We start from the raw sequence: 21,591 nt of genomic DNA on the forward strand, positions 1-21,591 counted from the left end.
TTCATCATGTGACTCGTTTGTTGCAAAAAAAGATGTTTACATTGCACTTTTGTGAAATAAACATATTTTGATACAGTCAATAAACCACCTCATCCTAATGTCAAAACCTTTTTATTGAAAAACCAAGAGTTTTTCTTTTTGAAATTGCCATGTTTCCATTAGGCAAATTTATTTCAAAATGTCAAATTGCATAATCATATTATCAATGGAAATGGAGATAGGAAGAGAGGGATTTAGTTAACAGTCTTCAGCATGTGTGAGGCTAACTTTTCCCATACAGATCATGTATCCATTCCTCTTGGTCTTGGCTTGTTGGAGCCTCAAGCAGAATAGTTCAGGTAACTTAGACCTTTCTCCACAGGTCTTGCTTTACCCATTCTTTCACAGCCAGATTCATCTCCATTTGTAGGTCCCGCACAGTTCCTCTATGCTTCATGGAACCACCTCAGCCGGGTAATGCGCAGAAGTGATTTGATTGGCAGCAGACTGCACATGTTGACTGGCCTGTGGATTTATGTCACTCGATGACCCTGGATAGTGGTTGCAAACTCCTTGAACAACAACATCTTGACCCTAGTACAGGGGTGGGAAATCCTAGTCCTCGAGGGCCAGTGTCCTGCAATGCTTAGATGACTCCCTAGTTCAACACACTTGAATCCAACAGCTGAATCACCTTCTAAGAGCAGTGAAGTTTTCCAGAGTCCTGCTAATGACCTCATTATTTGACTCAGGTGTATTGAAGTAGAGACCTGGAGTTGCCCACTCCTGCCCTAGTAGCTGGCAAGATGGTGAGCCGCAAATCAGTATCTCCATCATCAAGTTTTGGAGGTCAACATTTTCTTCAAAAGTGGTGGAAGAGCACATACAGTGTCAAATAGACGGAAAAACCCACAATGAACAAATATACCAAGAGATTTTGGAAGAACTGACAGCCACAAGCAACATGACCTAATCGGTGCCACAGCTCATGGCCTGGGCACATTCCTGCCCATATTCACATCCACATAGTGGGGAGCACACTGCAGATGGAGACACACCCAACTAGAACCAAACCGGCTCTAGTTGGAGTGAGACTTTGACAATGGAGACTTTTGTGTTTAGTTCACAAGTAAGGACAGGTCAGAGCGGGAGATGGGCCAATTGCTGGAAAAAAAAAAAGATCATGGAAATGAGCTTCTTCAAAGGGTAGACCTTCTGCTCATCTGGATTAAAAGGGGCATTCCAGGGCGTGCGGTGGAGGCATAGCGGTTAGCGCGACCCGTATTTGGAGGCCTTGAGTCCTCGACGCGGCCGTCGCGGGTTCGACTCCCGGACCCGACGACATTTGCCACATGTCTTCCCCCCTCTCCTTCCCCGTTTCCTGTCAGCCTACTATCATATAAGGGACACTAGAGCCCACAAAAGACCCCCTGGAGGGGTAAAAAAAGAAAAAAAAAGAAAGGGGCATTCCCTAGCCATCGGGTATATACAGTATATCTGGTAGGATATGCCCAGAAGATCTTTGAAGGAATCATAAAATAAACATAAAAATCAAGTTCAAAGATATGTATCTATATATTTCCCAACTGACTAAAATGAAGGAAAAATGGTTTAAAAAGCGCTGCTGTTTATAAAAATACTTCCTACCTTTTCAAATTATTATGTTAATTTTTATCTTAAAAATTCCATTCAGTAAAGAGAATTAATGCAACGTGTCTTTGCTTGCTTTCAGCTTTGCAGCATTTATTACTGTTCTCACACAAAGAGGGAAAACTAATGGATTAATGAATGCAAACATACATAATTAAGACTACAATATCTTAGCATTATGCCGACAGGTTAGTAATCATCAGTAAATACTTGTTGCCATCGAGAATAATTAACTAATAGCCAAGCTGCCAGCTAGATGTGATAATTAGACGCTTCTTAAAATAGACTTTGCTCATAGCAAAGAAAAATTTATGGGGAGATGCAGGAAAGATATTTATATATTTGTTGCTCACAGCACAAATACTCTATTAACAACATAAAGTAAACATCTTGCTCATAATACAGCTGTGTAGCTTTTTAACTCGCTGCTGGAAGGGAAATGGTTAATGTGGACATATTGTTCCAGCTACATCTAAGGATTGACCAAATGTAGGACATGTAGGTTCAGAACTGCAAGGTGGAACTTTTCAAGTGGAGGAAAGGAAGGCTTTTCAAATCTGATGAGTTTCTTCATGACCGGTTATAAATAGATATTGGTTATTAGTATGGAAATGTTATAACCTCTACAAGTCGAATAAATGAGCTTCCACTTGAGGGTGGCTGAACTTAGCCTTAAGGAAAGGGTGAGGGCTTGAGGAATCATGACATAACATTAAGTGCTGCTCCATATCACAAAATGGAGGACAGAGCTAATTAAGAAAGCCATTATAATAATAGGCTGCCAAATATCTCAACTATATGTATTTTGACATGTTTCTGCGCACTGTAATGATAGTTTTCTATCTCCTGCGTTATCTTAACGGCCATTATCTTGTACACAACTGACACAGAAACATCATGTCAAACTACACATAGAACTATAATAAAATGCTCTATAAAGTTCACAGAAGCACAAAAATCACCAATACAATGTCTTTATGTTCACACTAAAAACACATGAACATTTGATTAACATGAACTGAAAATAGGGGAGAAAGAATAGCAGGAGGGATTTTCAGTTGCTTCACCAACAGTTTATTAATGCAATGAGAGGAGAGCGGGAAAGCCCCCTAGTGGTGGATGTGGGAGCAACCAATAAATCCCACAAGGCTCACTAGCTGATTACTGATGTATGTATTGCAATTTTCTTAAATAAAATTATGCAATAATTAATGCAACATGAATAACAAATTTTAAATAATTTTCTTACTGTTTATCCTCTTTGCTTTTAGGCTTAAATGAACTAATATTTCTTCTAAATCTTTTAGCATCTGGTGTTATTCATCTTGTGTATGAGGTGATTCCCTGCACCACTTTTCAGTTAGAGTGGGTTTTAGTTGTGACTCGTGTGCAATGCCACTTGATTATGCAACAGGTCGGTGAGGAGGACCTTTTTGGAAGTAGAAAAAAATATCTCACCATACAACAGTACATCGAAACAGACCAATCAGAGAATCTGGTGTCAGAATGAGCTTTTTACAGCCAGTGGAAGCTGCTCTGCTCTGTTGGGATCAACGGATATAATTTTGCTGCTATCTCACAAATGTGTGACAGACATCTCACCCTACTGGTAGTGTGTGTGGTGATTTTTACACACTGAGAAAATAGTCCAGCATTTTTATTACCTCGGTGTAACAGTTTTATCTCAATTTCATATAAAATATAGATATAGACATGCAAAACGTGGTGAGAGAAAAACCTTAATTATCCACATCTGGTGCTCTTAGTTAGAACTGGACCTGCAGGAGTATAAAACACACAGAAAGCACATTCTTCATTCATGAGGCCAACACAAACTCTCCAAAGACATATGTCACAAATAGCAGACACTCAGATGTATGTTGTGGGACAGAAACGCAAGTTGGATGCGAGTCTTGCTGAGACCTGCAGCCCAGCTGAGGGCACTAAGGCTGACTGGTGGGATGGAATCAATCTTGGAGAAGTTGATGGTTTCAGTTCAGGGGAACGGCCACACTCATTTGGATAACTGGAAACTGAGATGTATCGGTGAGACTTTATGGGAGATTGAAAATTAATATCTACCCGACCTAAGACATTCTGTATCTAAATTGGCTTTCTTGTGTGGTCTTGGAAGGGCTGCCTATTTCCAGTCTCCTTGAAGATGTGTAAACAAAACACTCTTTCCCACCTCACCCCTTCCTCCTATCAGCCATGTGACTGTGAAGGTGGGCACTTCCAAGGACATATTACTTGATAACACCATCATATCGGACTCATGCCGAACCCATGCTGAGCTACATGGTTATCATGGCAATATAAATGTTATGCACATAAACTGCAAGCACATACACTTCTTGATGTCAAAACCTCCACCCATGTCTTTGTTTTGCCTGAATGATGAGTGTGCAAACTTTCCTAATGTGTCCTTCCCTCTTGTTTATTTGTTATTACTTGTTAGAAACTGTGGAATACTCACTATTAACCCGGAAAATGTATTAGAACAAACTTGGAATCCAGAGACTCCAGTTTATTAGTCACTCTTTAGCTTATTTCTTAGAAACTAGAGTACTCACTATTTAGACCAATATTAAACTTCTTAGATTCATTTTTAGATTATTATGCAGAGAGACTCTTATTATCGCAACTCAGAAAATGAATTAGAATGAACTTAGAATCCAGAAAAAAAGAATCTTCCAAAACAGGAACACTTAGTTTTTATTATTACTTAGAAACTGTAGCGTACTCATTACTTTTACAAATTTAGAGCACACTTAGAAGTCCAGAGGATACTTACTTACTTATACTTATTTAGCAACCCAGAACAGGGATCAGAACAAACCTAGAATCCAGAAAAACTACCATAGCAAATACTTTTTAGACTCCTTCTAATCCAGAAAAGGAATTAGACCAGAGGATATTTACTTATACTTATCTACCAACTCTGAACAGGAGCATCTAGTTTATTTACTTTGGCTCAACATTATTAGATACTTTTTCTTCTTTTGCTCTTTCCTTTGGTTTGTTATTTTGTTTGTATTTCCTTTTAATTCCTGTAAAGCACTTTGAATTACCTTGTTGCTGAAACTGTGCTATATAAATACAAGTACCTTACCTTGCTTTTATTTTTACTCAGGAAGAAAAACAAAGTTCCGTCTGGCCAAGAGATTAAAAAGAACTTAAGCCCAGAACTTCTAGGTAGTCTTCTAGGATGCATTGACTTGAATTGTTCCAATCTTTCACATAATGAATAATTCACCAATTCTGGCACACAAGACAATATATCACAATTACACCACTAAGAGGAATGATTTAACAGAAAAACCCCTGCAGAGTTTCTACAAGCATCACAATCAGCAGCGGTTTTCTTACTCCATGAGGCTTTGTCTCAAAGGAGGAATTGTACCTTGGTTTTGCTGTTAGGTAAATAAAAACACAGGTTTTACAAACACATTCTTTAACCCAATAAAAATCCATATTGCAATTTTAAAACTTATCCAAAATTTAAGCCAAATTGTTTCTGCAAAGCTGCTAAAAGTCCATCTTTCAGTTCAGCCATAAGCAGTTTAGAAATAAAACATAACATTTGAAACTTAGGAAACTGTCCCTCTGCAATTGTTGGGTGACTGTTTTCGACCTAACATACGAGTTACTAAGTTCAACATTTTCTTTTCTTTGAATCAATATTTATCAATATAAATCAATATTTAACAGTGTTGCTGGTCACTCTATGGGTGTTTTCTCACCTGATAGTCCAGTAGACTTGGTTTGATTTGGGAACGAAGTTGCAACTTTTGCTCTATTTTCAACTAGTGTAATTCGCTTTCAAATTACACTGAGTGAAATGATCCAAACCCTTTGAACAGTCTCTTCCCCTCCGGCATCAACGCCTCCTGAAGGAAAGGACATCAAAACCTCTGAAGAAGACCCTGAGCTCAACTTCCTTCTTTACAGAATGTAAAGACAGACGGAGTGGCGTCAGATTTTAGCAGTTGTAGAATTTCTCTTTCGTCTTTGGCAAAAGATCACAACCCATTTCTCCCACAATGGCCTGTGACACACACATTTGATTTGGTTGTATTTACCCAGAATACCCTGCACTGTAGTCTTCTTCCTGCTTTTGGAGCGGTCTCCGGTCCGCATGGCGTTCAGATATGCATTTGAACTGTATCAGAGTTCACTTCAACCGAACCGATGTCAAGGTTTTTAGTCAGACCCCGAATTTGCTTTTTTGGTCCACATCAGTGTTTTGATTGTGTCTTCAAAACTCCACAAACAAATTTTATAGGCAAACAAACTTGAGTTTGATTAAAGTGAACTAAATAGGGCCGGTAGGATTGTACCATTAATCACTCTAACATGGAGTTAACTTGGTTTTAGTAAGCTAGATAACTAAAATATGCAGAACTTAATGATTTTTAAACAACTAGATGTCTCAGCATTTCTAAAAGCTGTTAAAAAACATGCTTCTCTCTGAGTGAGGATCTTTTCTAAGGAAGGAATTTACAGAAACAGAAAACCATCGTCAACTTGTTGCCTCTTTGTGTTGATGTGCTCTGGTTGACGACTGAACTCATAACGCTGTTAAGAACCACCACGTCCTCTAACTTTTCTATTTTAATTTCAGCATTTGGGATTAATTGTAAAAAACAATCCTGTTGTGTGCCAGAGCGCTATTGAAATGTCTGTTGCTACCATGTAGTGTGTCTTCTGTGGCAGCCATCTTGTGTTCCAGATATAGGAAGTGAGCTGATCAGAGCAGGACTTTGATTGGTTGACAAGTCAAAGTCAAAGTAATTCAAAGAACAAATTGAGTTGTAAATTGTTCATCTATATACACAAAATGTATTAATTGTTAATTGTTGCTAATTGTTAATGTTAACAATATTTATGCAAAAGTCTTTTTTTTTCTTTTCCAGCTCTGGCAGGCTGAGGTGATTGGACGATTTGAATTGAGAATGCTGGGTTTGAGGTGTGTGTACATGTGGACTGAGACTGAAGGAAGGGCAGCCATTTTGAAATCTGCTGTGATGTCTGAAAAACAATAAACCAGCTTTGTTGTTTGTTGTATAGCCAAGTTAGAGTGACAACTTCGCTTTTCCACACAAAAATCTCTCAGTGTAACAAACATGTCATCTTTGTGTGAGGACAGAAAATAGGATTGTTTTTGTTTTTTCATGAATGAAGTGCTTTGCTCTGAGCGGTCTGAGAGGCGAGCTGAGGCTCAGCTGAGTGGCTCTGACGGCATTCTGGCTAGCAGACATTGGAGGGAAAATTTTTTTAAAAAGCACGTATCAGTCGCATCCAAAACATATGGCTGTTCCACAACGCTGCCATTTAAGATGACAAATGCTTGGGAATGCTGTTGTCTGCTCCCCAGGGTATTCTGCTGTTGTGCTCTTCAGGTACACTTCAGTGTTTGCACCACACTCAGGGAAGAGAGAACAATCTGCTGCTTTTGAATTTAAGCTTTAACGTTTGCATACCGCTGTGATTATGTCATCAACAGTAAATATCCTGAATTTCCCCTCTGTTGGACAATGAAGGCTATTTCTAAATGCTGAAACTAAAAGACGATGGGCAAACTGCGGAGATTACATGCCAAAATGTTAGGGGGTGGGGTGGGGGAAGAGGAGGGGTGGGGGTTCAAAATGAGGAAAAAACTACAATGCAAGTAACATTCATTTAAAATAGAACATCTAGAAGAACGCCTATGTTTACAAGAATGTTGGTCCTTTCTTTTGCTGGCATTCAGATCATCAAGGTTCCAGTTTTCAATTCATTTTCCAGAGGACTGAAATATGTTTGGACACTGAATCGTTTCTGTTAATCTTCCTCTATAGGGAAGAATCTTTCCCTGGCTGAGGAGCCCAGCAAACATGGAGACTGTGTTTGTCTGCCGGACTGGTTCCAATGCACTCTGTGGAATGAAGGTTCCAGGATGTGTTGGCCAGCCAGCGACGGTGGCTATGCTACACCATATGCTAATGAGTGTTTACAAATTCTGTTAGTATTGCATGTATTTCTTTGTGTGTTTCAAACTGTTTGCTTATTGTATGGTACGCCTATTCTAGGAGAAATATTAACCTCTAAAAGAGGGAGTAAACCCCTCTTCAATTGCCATGGCAACTCAGTTCCTTCACTAATGGTTTAAAATCAACTACTAGAAGTTGGTGTTTTCCCCCAGGGCTCTCTTAAATAGTCAGAGTGCCGAGACTGATGTGCATTTTAACACTAAGTCATCCTTGTCGTCCTCATTTGTAAAATAACAAAGAACCACATTTTTTTTATACTTTATTGTTTATATTTATTTTTTTAAACGTCTTCGTTGAGAGCAAAGCGGAACCAAAGTCCGTCCCTTGTCACATTACAGATTTGTTCTGCTATTTGGCACACTGAAAGATTTTGAATTTTATTAGCAATCAAAGAAAACCAAGCAAATACAAATGATTTAATGTAATACACTTGAAAAAAGGTATCTGATGAAAAAAAATGAGTAACACCTTTGTGACGTGATGGAAAAGCAAAAAGAGAAGTCAAGTTATTTTATATGGCACATTTCACCAAGGCAGTTCCAAATGCTTTCCATGGCAACAATGTAACACAATGTGATAAATAAATTACTCCTCTACATCGGCTTTTTATGTATTTGCATTCGCATGGGAAAACCCAAATCTGAGATTTGCTGCCTCCCAAAATGGCTCTTCTTTTTGGAAGAGAAAAGTAATAAACATTTGAATTCTAATAGGCCTTAGCAACGCTTTTGCTGCTCAGGCCTAATAAATCTCTTATATATATTGAGACATTAAATTCATATTGCGTATGACGTTTTCAAACAGATCTCTCAAAACAAAGAGCTCTTAAAAGGTTAAGTGAGGTTCTATGAAGATGTTGTTTGTGACTTACCGGCAGCTGAAAGATGCATCACTGAGCTTGCTGTAAAGTAAGTACATCCTCCAAATGGTGGAAGCCGACTTTGCCAATTCTTTCATAAATCTAAGCAAAGAGCTTTCTGAGTCAGAGTAAAATGAAGAAGTATCTGTCTGTATTCTGTAGCCAGCCAGTGAGACTGACCTTGTCAGGGGAATAAGCTTTGACACTGTGATTAATGATGTTGTATGCTCTGAGTCACTGAAGATCTGCTAAAGGTGAGCCTTGTTGAGCATTATGTTAGTGCAAATATAACAATAAATGGTTTCAGTCAGCGTGCTGTAGCATGGGAGATGTATCAGGGCATTTGTAATACTACATGAAATGCATTTTACAAAAGTATTGGGGAAATATAGTATATGATCACAGATCTCAAGCTCTAGTACAAACAGTTAATCTCACAGCAAGAATGTCACAAGTTTGAATCTTAACTTTCCTTATGGATTTTGTTGTGTTTTTGATTTTGCATAAAAAAGTCTAAATTGACCTTCGATATGAATGTGTGTCTTTGTCTGATGATGGACTGGCAGTCTTTGTTTGGTATACCTGTTTATTGTTGGGAAAACTTCTCATTCTTGTCATCAGTTTGTGCAACAACAGGTTTGGTTATGGATAAGTTTTAAGTACCAACGGCAGCTGTTAGCAAAATTAGTCATTTTGGTCAAAATTACCAAATTGGACAATACCTGACTGTCAGAAAATAAAAGGCAAGTTGTTGTAGTCTCAGTTGTTGCCTTATAAATACCTGCCTGATGTTTGGTACTAAAAGAACAGTAGATGAGAAATTACGTTCAGCACTGACGTTTTGATACAGCATAACTCTGCACTAGGGATGCATTATACTGTATATCGCCATCAACATCGTCATCAGCTGATGATGGTTATGTGTTAACATATCGTATCAGTTCGATAAGTAAAACTGGCTGAAATATATAAACAATATTTATTTTCATCCTGTTGCTGTTTTGCAATGGGGTCAGAAGGAGCATGGGTTAAGATTGTTGGCTATGTGGTATTTGTTCAGTCAGGTCTTGGGACAGTGATAGAGATGTAGCAGACTCTGATGTGCTTAACTGAAGCAGAGAAGCAATGTAGGTGGTGTGGTCATCTTGTCATGGTGTCAAAAATGCAGGGAGATATACAGTATATATATATTGCATATTTTGAGAAACTCTCCAGGTAAAATATTAATTTCAGAAGATGGTTGTTTTTTTAAGTTCAGGAAACACAGTTAGGTAATCCAACTTCTCCATCATCATAGAGATAAGATTTAAACTAACAATCCGACCAACTTTCTCAAGTTTTATTATTTTCCATTTTTACATTTCATTATCAACATACTTCCTATTTTAAACCTCCTGGAATGTAATGGATCAACATTTTAACAAATTTATTCCAGAACTGGAAAGGGTTAAATACTCAGAATCTTCTCTATTTCCCAGATTTTGAAAGCAGGACTTCATGTCTTTCTTCTCAAAACTTGTAACACTTATACTCATATCTATCTATCTATCTATCTATCTATCTATCTATCTATCTATCTATCTATCTATCTATCTATCTATCTATCTATCTATCTATCTATCTATCTATCTATCTATCTATCTATCTATCTATCTATCTATCTATCTATCTATCTATCTATCTATCTATCTATCTGTCTGTCTGTCTGTCTGTCTGTCTGTCTGTCTGTCTGTCTGTCTGTCTGTCTGTCTGTCTATCTATCTATCTATCTATCTATCTATCTATCTATCTATCTATCTATCTATCTATACAGTATATATATATACAGTATATATATATACTGTATATACACTATATACAGGGAGGGCCATAAGTCCATAAGTTTCCATACATAGGAGAATGTCAAATGTATATTTCTTTTATATTTCAGATACCCAATAAGATGTGTTTGACTAAAGAGCAAAGAATTGAAATGATACTGATGGCTGGATCGGGAAGCAGTCGCATGGTTGCACGAAACTTTAACAGAAATCATGGAACGAGCATCACACACCATACTGTGGCAAAACTTATTTGCAAGTTTCAGAAAACTGGAAATGTTGTAGATCAACCATGAAGTGGTCCAAGCAGTGGAGCGATTACACAGAGTCCCACAACAATAAAAAGGGTTGTCCAATATAAAATCTTTATTTTTTTCTATGTATGGAAACTTATGGCCCACCTTGCAGAATGAAAGTACAAAACTGTGCCAAAAGGCGCTTTCAGAGAGTCCGAGCAGATACTGTGAGTGCGAGAAGTTTTGAGTACAAGCGTTACAAGTCTTGAGAAGAAAGACATGAAATCCTACTTTCATAATGTAAGCAAAAGTATTAAAAGTTTGAAGAACAATAGACTTGAAATCCTGTTTTTCAGAGTGAAAGTGCATGCTCTTGGATTATGGTAGAAAAATTCCCCCATACAGATGATTTCCTTTTTGTTGGTTGTATAATCATAAACTAGTCAAGAGTTGGCCCTCTTTTTTTTGAATTGTAATTATTTTCTTTTTTTAATTCCATAAGCCTTATGCATTTGCAGAGGTCTCTAAATTAAATGACATAATTTTCTCTCCAAGCAACATTCAAGAAGCAGAACAGCTGTGGTGTTCAATCTTCAAAAGAAAATTACTCATTAGGATGTAAATCGACTCTCCTTGGTATGAATTCAATCTTGCTGTTGCTGTTTAACAGCATCATATTGAAATGGAACAATATGTTCTGAATATTACCACACAAAAAAAACTTGTAGTGATGAGTCAGTAATCTGTACTGAACATAAATAGAAATAATTCTGTATCCATTACAAAGTGGAAAATGTAGATATGTTTCAGTAAGGGACTACGAAGCTGAGATCTTTGTGTGCGGTGTGTTTAACAAATGGTAATTACAGGTATAAGTCATGCTAATAGTCTGTCGGCTGAAATCCGATGGAAATGCTGTGGTCCTCTTTAATCAATGGCTTGCAGCTTATCGTCGCTCAGAGGAAGCTGAGAACACCTGCTTTCAGTGATAACAGCAGGCGGTGGAAACAATATGGACGCAGTCAAAAGAGCATCAATTCACATTGTAAAGCATGACAAGTTGCCTCTGGTTCAGTTACTGCTCAGTCTTTGTACTTTGGCTGGAACGGACAGGGAAGATTCTATATTTCATTGTTATTGGTTTTTTTTTATCAATCGTTTTAACAGCCAACAGGTTTTTTTCTTCTTCTTCAAAATAAATGTGACGGAATGTCATTTACCGTCACACTTTTTATGCCAGTGAAAAACTGGCATAAAAACGTGCATGATTAGGCTACATCTAATCATTCCTCTCTCATAGACGCTGCATTTGGTGCATTTTTGTGTGGGGAACAAATTTGAGAAACTTTTGAATCTTTATTAATTCTTGAAATATGTCTTCAAGTTCTTCACAACAGTTTTGATAAATGTACAGTACATTGGCTATTTTGTAGCAGTTTCCACTGTGAGGCAAACATGCAAATCAGACTTTATTTTCTTTACTTTCATGTTGCAGTTGAATTGCATTAAGATATTTGAAGAAAACTTGAATGCCTGTGAGACATTCTCCTGAATATGTTTTGAGATGCTTTGTGTAATAAAACTGTTTCTTCAGCCATGCATTTTTCTGTTTCATAGAAATGGTCTGATTTATTTGGATTTTATCACTCACCAGCTGAACATGGCTGAACATAATGAACATAAACTAGTTTCACACTGACACGCCTAGTATGGCTAATGCACATTTGTACTTTGAACTATGGATCCATACACAAGTAATTCCATATATTTTACATCAAATCCACATGAGACTGAAGTTCTTATATGACTGAGAGTGAAAACACAGGAGTGATGTACAGTCACTATGACGATGTCATGAAAACAGAAAGCCTTTCAGTTTCAAATGGAGCTCCTGAATTAAAGATTCTAGCTGACACAATAAACGCTGCTTTCTTTTTCCATATTCACTTTTTAGCCAATAAGTGGGAATAAATATGGATCAGGAGCCACAAATGTTCTCCATTTGCACATAGAGGCAGAGAGCAGAGAGACTGGACCATGACTAAGTGGTTCGGGGATAAGAGACGAATTTAGGAAGGCAACAGCTATTTATCAGACATTCTCTAAAGAAAAGGCTCATGCAATATGAAATGCGCTACGCTGCCCCGTGACATTGTATTGACATAAATTAATCAGCCGTAAAATTATGACTACTGAAAGGTGATCCATTTGAATCACACTGTTTTTCTTTCCAGCATGGCATCCATTAGTCGGTGGTTACACAGCATGCCATGGCTGTAGAGCTCATTATCAGCCATCAGAGGAGACGCTGGAGCGACTGCTATGCTGCGCTTTTGGCCAATTGTAGTCTGCAATTTTCCTGAAGGGTTGTGGATCCGACACTTTGGAATGACCAACTCAAATGTTAATGAAGTTTGGTGCTGGAGCAGCACTGGGTTTAGTTCTCAGTATGTCTTGAGTGAGCTCATCATTCATAGTAGACTACTTGTTACATAATTGCGTGGTCTGACGTCTCTTCAGCATATTGCTCGTATACTCAGTCGCCAGACCTGGACGCTTGCTCAGCATGAGCAGCAGACCCTGTGTGAGTCCACTGTCATCGCCTCATTAAAACTTCAGTGTTTGCGTGAGCAACGAGAGTCATGCACGCTCAGTTAACTGCAACCTTAAGCAAAACGTGTCCGTTATAGCTGCTGGTGCAAAGTGACATTTAGGCAGAATGCGTCCCCTGATCTTCCTCTTGGCATAATCGGATGGTTTTGTGGCTCTGCAGAGTGTGACTTTCTAGCATCGTGTCGTAGACAAGTTCATGACACAGCATCACTAACTTAAAGTAGACTTAGTAAGCTAAGCAGAAACCTTTCAGTTCAGACATAGATGATGAGTCAAACCAACTTAAACCATCACCTATTTGAATCATACGAGCTAGGCTAGAGTAAAGGTGCATTTGATCAAGTTTTTTTCTTGTACTATTGAAGGTTTACAGAAATTCTAAAGCAGGGGTCTAGACTGAAAGATATCAGCTGGCAGAAAAACTGCAAATGAGCTAAAGAGCTTATCAGATACCATATAGAAAATACTATCTGGAAAAGAAAGTTAGAGATTAATATGACTGGCTCATACAATCGGCCAAATTTCCTTGATTTAGGTAGATCGACGATTGGCTGAGACTAACATGAGGAACCGATCTTATCCACCAGTCTTATCTACCTCCACAAAGGTCTGAAAATCAGCTGCTGATACCATACTGAGAACAGACCCGCCCACCAGCTCCTGTTAACAATAGTCGCCCACTGTTGCAAATTTAGCAACTTCATTGCTACATTTAGCAACTTTTCAGACAAAAAATTACAGGCCAAAATCAGAATCAGCAAGACGTGATCTACCAGAAAACTGCAATCGGTGCACCTCTACAACTGAGGAAATGTTGGCACACCTTTCCTCCCAGCAGCTAACTTTACTCCTTTTAGGCTGAAATAAGTGTAGTGATAAATTTCTTGGAGCCGTTTACCACTCACTGACATCAGTCTGAGACGGTTCACTCCCCTCCTCACTTTAGTTTGTTAGACATTTGAAGGGGTTTCTTGAATGTGCAGCTTAGAGACCAGGTGTGATAATAAAGTCTGAAGTCAAACATACATATGTACAGTTCTGCTGTTGTGAAAAGAGATACTAAAACATTTTTTTTCCCTTTTCTTTTACCTTTCATGAAAATATAACAAAATTGATCAAATTAATATTTCTTGAATAGCGACTTTTCCTTCTGTCATAAATGCCTAGCACAGGTCTGTGACACCCAGCCTCCAAACCTCTGCTTATTCTCAAGTCTTCCTGCTCTGATAGCGACCTGACTTTCTTTCAGCATTTTGCCTGTATCCTCAATGAGCCTATGAGGATGAAAGAAGAAAAACTAAAAGAGAACAACAACCTTTAGCCCAAATCACGGCGGTGCCAGATGGTTATACTGCAGTAGAGTCTCTTTGTTTGGAATAATGTGATAGGTAATTTGTGGTAGAAATTATAGATATGGATGCATCAGATGAAAATCGCATATGACCTCTACTATGATTGCAAATTATGCAAGTCTCTGTGGTGACGGCAGTCTATTGCAGATGGGCTCCAGACAAATGTTCTGTCACATCGCATAATTGTGGAAGCTTGTATCAGTCCGCCTCTGACAATCACACAATGACAGACTCCACTGGAGGCTAATCTTTTGCCTCTTGAAATGGATCTGTACTCTGATTGTTCACTGCTTACAGCAAACTGTAGTACTATGGTTCCCCTCTATACTGCTAGACGACCTTGTTATGGTTCTGCTATTTGATTTATCCATATTTTTACCTCCAAGCAGAAGATGAACATGGTATGGTATTGTGGCTGTAATCCTAAGGAATGACCTGAGGAGTGTTAGATCTGTTGTCATCACTTATAGCGGAAACAACTGCAGCTTACAGGATTCACTCCTTTAAGCTGTGTAAAGAATGAAAACATTTTTAAATGTTTTCATTCATTACAATGCGTTAAAATTAATTTTATCAGTGGTGGACACTGGTTTGTTGCTCTAACTGCTAACCGTAAAGCACTAATCATAAACAATATTTCGCTAACTATCACGCTATAATACATGGTATTTAACAGAAGCTAATGCTGAAGTGCTAAGAGCTAAATTCAACCATACTGATACCTGCTAGTGTCAATGAAATGTGTTACAACACTCAACAGGGTCAAAACTTTTATTGCTAATAATCCACTCTTAGCAGATTAGTAGAAGTATGATCATGAGTGCATTTAAAGTTTATTAGCTGCCTATAAAACACTTTACAGGGTCTGTTTTATTTAAAGTTTACATTTTTGAGCTTTACACAATATCATAATATTATTTCCTCATCAAAATATACCTGGATTGTTGCCTTGATTATTTCATTCATGTCTCAGAAATCCTTTAATCTCCATGGCAAAGGCGATGCTTGTCTGGCGAGACCAAGCACAGCCTTTGAGGCGCCGCTCCTCAGAGCTGCAGTTTTCAACCCTCTAAGCTTTCGCCTCACAGAGCTGCCCTTCCCCGCAACTCCCCACTCATTTCCTTCAGACTAGCCAGCAGCAATTAACAATCATCTGGTGGAACTGCACATCTGCTGAGCTCATCATAGGAGCTACTTCTCTGTCTGTGCAACGTTGGTAAAAACGTTGATAAAGTGTTATTAGAGAAGTGGTGCTATGATGACTTCCTGAAGGCGGCATTTCAGAAAGAGCAAGAATTTTTAAAGTGATAGAGGCCCAATTTCAAGGCATTAAATTACAAAGTTAAATTTCTTTTAAATATTTGTTACTATAACTTTGTTACTGAAAGCAACAGTTCCTTGGTTGTGCTGTAAATTGGCACAATAGAAGACAAATAGATGACACTGCTCTTTTAAGTTTAGCTTGGCTTTCAAATATCTCCTTAAGAATAAAATTACGGTTGCCCCTTTCATGTGCACAGTTTTAAGTCATTTTGTTACACTGGAATTGTTCTTATATCCATCAGTTCATCTATTTCCCATACAAAGTAAAGCAGATATTATCTGAAACCTTGCTCCATCCTTCATGTGACAACTCATTAGAGCTATTATGGAGCTTTTCGTGTTATTTTCTAATGTTGCATATCCTGTATTCAACTCTTAAAAACATGTCCAGATCCACAAAGGTTTGATAGTCCCACTCTGTGCTGTGGACTGTATCCTTTCTAGTGTTTTGTCAGTCAAGGCTCACTTCCTCTCTGCTTTGGTAAACTGAAGGTGTGAGATATGTACCAGATAAAAACTCTAACAATAAACTGCAGAGCTGAAGCTGTTCTTAATAAGAAGACAGAGGTAAATTGCAGTTATTTATGAGCCAGAGGGAGGCTGCTGTGACAGCTCAGAAAGGCTGATCTGCGGAAGATAGTCTTTGCTCGCGGATTTTGCTTGGTCCCTTAAGAGTTCCATTGAATCCTGTTATTAAGTACAAATGGAAATACTTAAAACTCCCGAGTAGGTGTGTGGTTGCAGAGTGATGTCAGCAGCAGCTTTTTATGTCGCCAGCAAAACAAGGCGTGTTTCCCCAACAGCTGCCATGATCTGTTTCCTGGGTCTACTAACAGCTCCGGCTGGATCTAATGGAGATGTGAGTGTCAGCAGGCGCCAAGGTACAGATGCTGATAATTATTATTTTATGGCTGCAAATGTAACAATGTACTCATATGCAATGACAAACACTAGTTGCTTGCATACTTACTTAGATTCAATCAGAACTGCTGTCACTTAGCAATTCAAATGCTAATAATTCTGAAATGTTCAGGAGAAAATGCCTATCTTTGGTATTAATGGATCTTGTGAGACTATAGCTATCATTTTTTTCCCATATGTGACCTATATCTGACTTTTTCAGGTCAGTCTGAATGACCCAATTCCAATCTTTTTACCTTTCAAAAAATCAGATTTGGGCCTCTTCAACAAGTGACTCTAATTTGGATATGCATCCAATAGTTTTAAAGCATCTGTGGTCTAAACGGTCGTGTAGCATTTTATCTGACTCATGCTTCATAATTGTGCACCAAAGCCAAATGCTGTGAATCCACACTTAAACAATGGCTAAACATTCTAGTGAAATTATGAACGAAGTCTCAGAGAGGCGCATCACATCATAATCCCATCATTCTTGGTTTTGACAACGCATCCAAACAGACGTCTCTACATATGCTGTAGTCACTAAAGGCCATTGCTATGAGAAGTGGATGGACTGATCCATAATATTAGTAATATCAATACCAAATCAGTATCGTATCAATACTAGCGTGATAATATTGATATGTAACTTTGAAAATGTATTTTATTTTTGTATTGTAGTTACTCCTTTTTATTGTTATCACTGATACTGGGCTTATATTTATTTGTCATTGAATCGATACCAATATGCACACTGATCGCACACCTATAGTACTGACTTGACATAGAAACACTTGATGTTTGTGAACTTTCACATTTAATGTAAACCTGAACAGAGCAGTGAGAAATCAATATTTTGCATTGTTCTGAATCATGAATAATGCAATAATTTGCTATCTTCTTATTCTTAGATAATCCTAAGTTCCTTAGTCATATTAACTCTTTTAGATTAATCTGGCTTTTTAATCACATCTGAAAATTTCTAATTAACAAATAATTAGAATTTGTTAATGTAGAGGGAAACTGAAGGTGTTCTTCTACTTTCAGTTTTATTTGCAGTGAGCTTTCCTTGGTGTAACATGTTGCGAGTGATCTCCACTACAGCACCGGTGAGAGAAGCGTCGGTACAGACAGAGGTGATCATGCCCATATGGTTTCGTGATGTTCTGTGTGTGAGCTGAATAAAGTCTAAAGGAGTGAACAGAAGCATTTCAAACAGAGAGTGTGGAGACTCCTTTTTAATGTTATTCTTAAAAAAAAACTCACTCCAGCTTATTTGCAACACAAAACACAAGGTGTTTGATGAGATTGTACAAAAGAGCTCACAAAACCCACGGTACAATTCTGACGTTAACATTTTATCTGCTTTTTGCAGCTTTTTTCCCCCACTCTATTTTCAAAAGTCTTGCTTTTTTGTGGATCATTCTTCCAAATGTAGATCTTTTGTACAAATTTTCAGGGAGTAATTGCCAAACAGTTCCCTGTCAGTTTTTATTTTCTGAACACTTGTTTGTTGATGTGTGGTGTTATACAACACTGGAGTTCTCTATTAGCAAACAGTACACATATACTAAATGAAAACACAAATTATCATAACAAAAAAACTCAATATACAGTTTAGATACTTGAGTTAACAAACGGTTTAAGTACTTTATCAGCATTCAGGTAAGCTACTTACTAAAATGCACTGTATATCGTGACAAATTCTGTTATTGTTCTCTACAGTAAATATAAAAATCACAGGTTTGAAACATTAACTGGGCTCATCTAGGATTTGAAACTGGGACTTCCACACCTGAAGCAAGAAGAAGAAGACATTTGGTTAATTAATTTCTTTGTTGATGACCATTAAATAATTTTTATACCATGCACTACAGATTGTGATAAAGTCCTGTGTTTCTCTCGACAGCAGATCTGGGAATATTTTAACAACAAATCAAATTGAGAGCTTTCCTTCTGAAAACATCTTTTTTAACATTTCTGTTGCCCATAATGAATTGCCTGGACTCACCCAGGACTTGAATCCGGGACCTCTCACACCCGAAGCAAGAATCATACCCCTAGACCAACGAGCCACCCACTAACGCCAACTTGTTAGTGTGTGATTGTAGTACCAGCTTTTTCATCAAGACAACTAGCCCAAGAGCCCCATCGAACACTTGTAGGCAGTGCACCCAATTGCGAACTGTACATACTAGCTCTTCAACCAGAGACCTTTTGCTTTACGTTTGTGAAGCAAACGTGAGAACCACTACACTACAGAAACTCATTCTGTTTGATGAGTTCCCAGTAGAGGGTACAAGATTTGTTAAAGACGAATGTCATCTATGGGCATGGAACAATGTCAAATAGTTATACCACAGATCCTCTCGGAGGACACACAGTAACTTGGTGAACAAACGGACAGACATATACTTCTTCCTATTTTCACATTATAGTCCAAAAACTAACACTGAAATCAAAAATATATTGAAGAATTCAGGTGCAGTGACAAAAGGTTCTACTGAGACTTGAACTCAGATTGCTGGATTCAGAGTCCAGAGTGCTAACCATTACACCATAGAACCAACAGGTTCAAACGCTATCGAAGTAGCCTTGATTTCAAAGATCACTGCATTGAAGTCGATGTGCATAAGAAACATTACCAAAGGGGATGATACTTGTCTCACTACACCCTCTGAAAAGCATGACATACAAAAGCTGTTTCTGTCTGGTTTCGAAACAGAGAACTTTTGCGTGTTAAGCAAACGTGATAACCACTACACTACAGAAACTGAACTCATATGCGATGTTTTATTTTCATGTTCCAAAATTGAAGATGTAACATTAAAGTATGAAGCTTCTCCTTAGGCTTGCACTGAGATGGCTGGATCCAGAGTGCCACCATTACACCATGGGACCCTTGTTGACCTTCAACAACCTGTGATGAAGCGTACATACAAAGATTTTTTCTGTCTGGTTTCAACCAGAGACCTTTTGCTTTACGTTTGTGAAGCAAACGTGAGAACCACTACACTACAGAAACTCATTCTGTTTGATGAGTTCCCAGTAGAGGGTACAAGATTTGTTTAAGACGAATATCATCTATGGGCATGGAACAATGTCAAATAGTTATACCACAGATCCTCTCGGAGGACACACAGTAACTTGGTGATCAAACGGACAGACGTATACTTCTTCCTATTTTCACATTGTAGTCCAAAAACTAACACTGAAATCAAAAATATATTGAAGAATTCAGGTGCAGTGACAAAAGGTTCTACTGAGACTTAAACTCAGATTGCTGGATTCAGAGTCCAGAGTGCTAACCATTACACCATAGAACCAACAGGTTCAAACGCTATCGAAGTAGCCTTGATTTCAAAGATCACTGCATTGAAGTCGATGCGCATAAGAACCATTACCAAAGGGGAAGATACTTGTTGTCTCACTACACCCTCTGAAAAGCATAAGATACAAAAGTTGTTTCTGTCTGGTTTCGAACCAGAGACCTTTTGCGTGTTAAGCAAACGTGATAACCACTACACTACAGAAACTGATCTGTTAGGTGATGTTTCAGTTTGAGGTTCCAAAATTGAAGATGTCAGAATAAAGTATGAAGGTTCTCTTGAGGGTTCAGTCTTGCCATGAGATGGCTGGAACCAGAGTCCTGAGTGCCACCATAACACAAGAGAACCTACACGAAACAAAGTAAGTGAAGTGAAACATAACTTACAAAATCTGTTTCTGTCTGGTGTCGAACCAGAGACCTTTTGCGTGTAAAGCAAACGTGATAACCACTACACTACAGAAACTGAACTCATATGCAATGTTTTATTTTCATGTTCCAAAATTGAAGATGTAACATTAAAGTATGAAGCTTCTCCTTAGGCTTGCACTGAGATGGCTGGATCCAGAGTGCCACCATTACACCATGGGACCTTTGTTGACCTTCAACAACCTGTGATGAAGCGTACATACAAAGATTTTTTCTGTCTGGTTTCAACCAGAGACCTTTTGCTTTACGTTTGTGAAGCAAACGTGATTACCACTACACTACAGAAACTCATTCTGTTTGATGAGTTCCCAGTAGAGGGTACAAGATTGGTTTAAGACGAATGTCATCTGTGGGCATGGAACAATGTCAAATAGTTATACCACAGATCCTCTCGGAGGACACACAGTAACTTGGTGATCAAACGGACAGACGTATACTTCTTCCTATTTTCACATTGTAGTCCAAAAACTAACACTGAAATCAAAAATATATTGAAGAATTCAGGTGCAGTGACAAAAGGTTCTACTGAGACTTGAACTCAGATTGCTGGATTCAGAGTCCAGAGTGCTAACCATTACACCATAGAACCAACAGGTTCAAACGCTATCGAAGTAGCCTTGATTTCAAAGATCACTGCATTGAAGTCGATGCGCATAAGAAACATTAGCAAAGGGGATGATACTTGTCTCACTACACCCTCTGAAAAGAATGACATACAAAATCTGTTTCTGTCTGGTTTCAAACCAGAGACCTTTTGCGTGTGAAGCAAACGTGATAACCACTACACTACAGAAACTGAACTCATATGCGATGTTTTATTTTCATGTTCCAAAATTGAAGATGTAAGATTAAAGTATGAAGCTTCTCCTTAGGCTTGCACTGAGATGGCTGGATCCAGAGTGCCACCATTACACCATGGGACCCTTGTTGACCTTCAACAACCTGTGATGAAGCGTACATACAAAGATTTTTTCTGTCTGGTTTCAACCAGAGACCTTTTGCTTTACGTTTGTGAAGCAAACGTGAGAACCACTACACTACAGAAACTCATTCTGTTTGATGAGTTCCCA

General features: G+C 38.2%; 7 non-coding genes across 7 annotated transcripts; all 7 read right to left on the bottom strand.

The window, feature by feature from the left end:
- Window positions 1-19,259: 19,259 nt before the first annotated feature.
- trnaq-cug (transfer RNA glutamine (anticodon CUG)) lies at window positions 19,260-19,331 on the bottom strand. The gene has a single exon. It is a non-coding gene; the product is annotated as a tRNA-Gln (tRNA).
- A 134-nt stretch (window positions 19,332-19,465) lies between these two features.
- Window positions 19,466-19,538, bottom strand: trnav-aac (transfer RNA valine (anticodon AAC)). The gene has a single exon. It is a non-coding gene; the product is annotated as a tRNA-Val (tRNA).
- A 480-nt stretch (window positions 19,539-20,018) lies between these two features.
- trnaq-cug (transfer RNA glutamine (anticodon CUG)) lies at window positions 20,019-20,090 on the bottom strand. Its single transcript has one exon. It is a non-coding gene; the product is annotated as a tRNA-Gln (tRNA).
- Window positions 20,091-20,227: 137 nt separating this feature from the next.
- On the bottom strand, window positions 20,228-20,300 carry trnav-aac (transfer RNA valine (anticodon AAC)). Its single transcript has one exon. It is a non-coding gene; the product is annotated as a tRNA-Val (tRNA).
- Window positions 20,301-20,485: 185 nt separating this feature from the next.
- trnav-uac (transfer RNA valine (anticodon UAC)) lies at window positions 20,486-20,558 on the bottom strand. Its single transcript has one exon. It is a non-coding gene; the product is annotated as a tRNA-Val (tRNA).
- Window positions 20,559-21,038: 480 nt separating this feature from the next.
- Window positions 21,039-21,110, bottom strand: trnaq-cug (transfer RNA glutamine (anticodon CUG)). The gene has a single exon. It is a non-coding gene; the product is annotated as a tRNA-Gln (tRNA).
- A 134-nt stretch (window positions 21,111-21,244) lies between these two features.
- trnav-cac (transfer RNA valine (anticodon CAC)) lies at window positions 21,245-21,317 on the bottom strand. Its single transcript has one exon. It is a non-coding gene; the product is annotated as a tRNA-Val (tRNA).
- Between the last annotated feature and the right edge of the window lie 274 nt (window positions 21,318-21,591).

This window comes from Xiphophorus hellerii, chromosome 23 (genome assembly GCF_003331165.1).
Source record: "Xiphophorus hellerii strain 12219 chromosome 23, Xiphophorus_hellerii-4.1, whole genome shotgun sequence".
NCBI classification, from domain to species: Eukaryota; Metazoa; Chordata; class Actinopteri; order Cyprinodontiformes; family Poeciliidae; genus Xiphophorus; species Xiphophorus hellerii.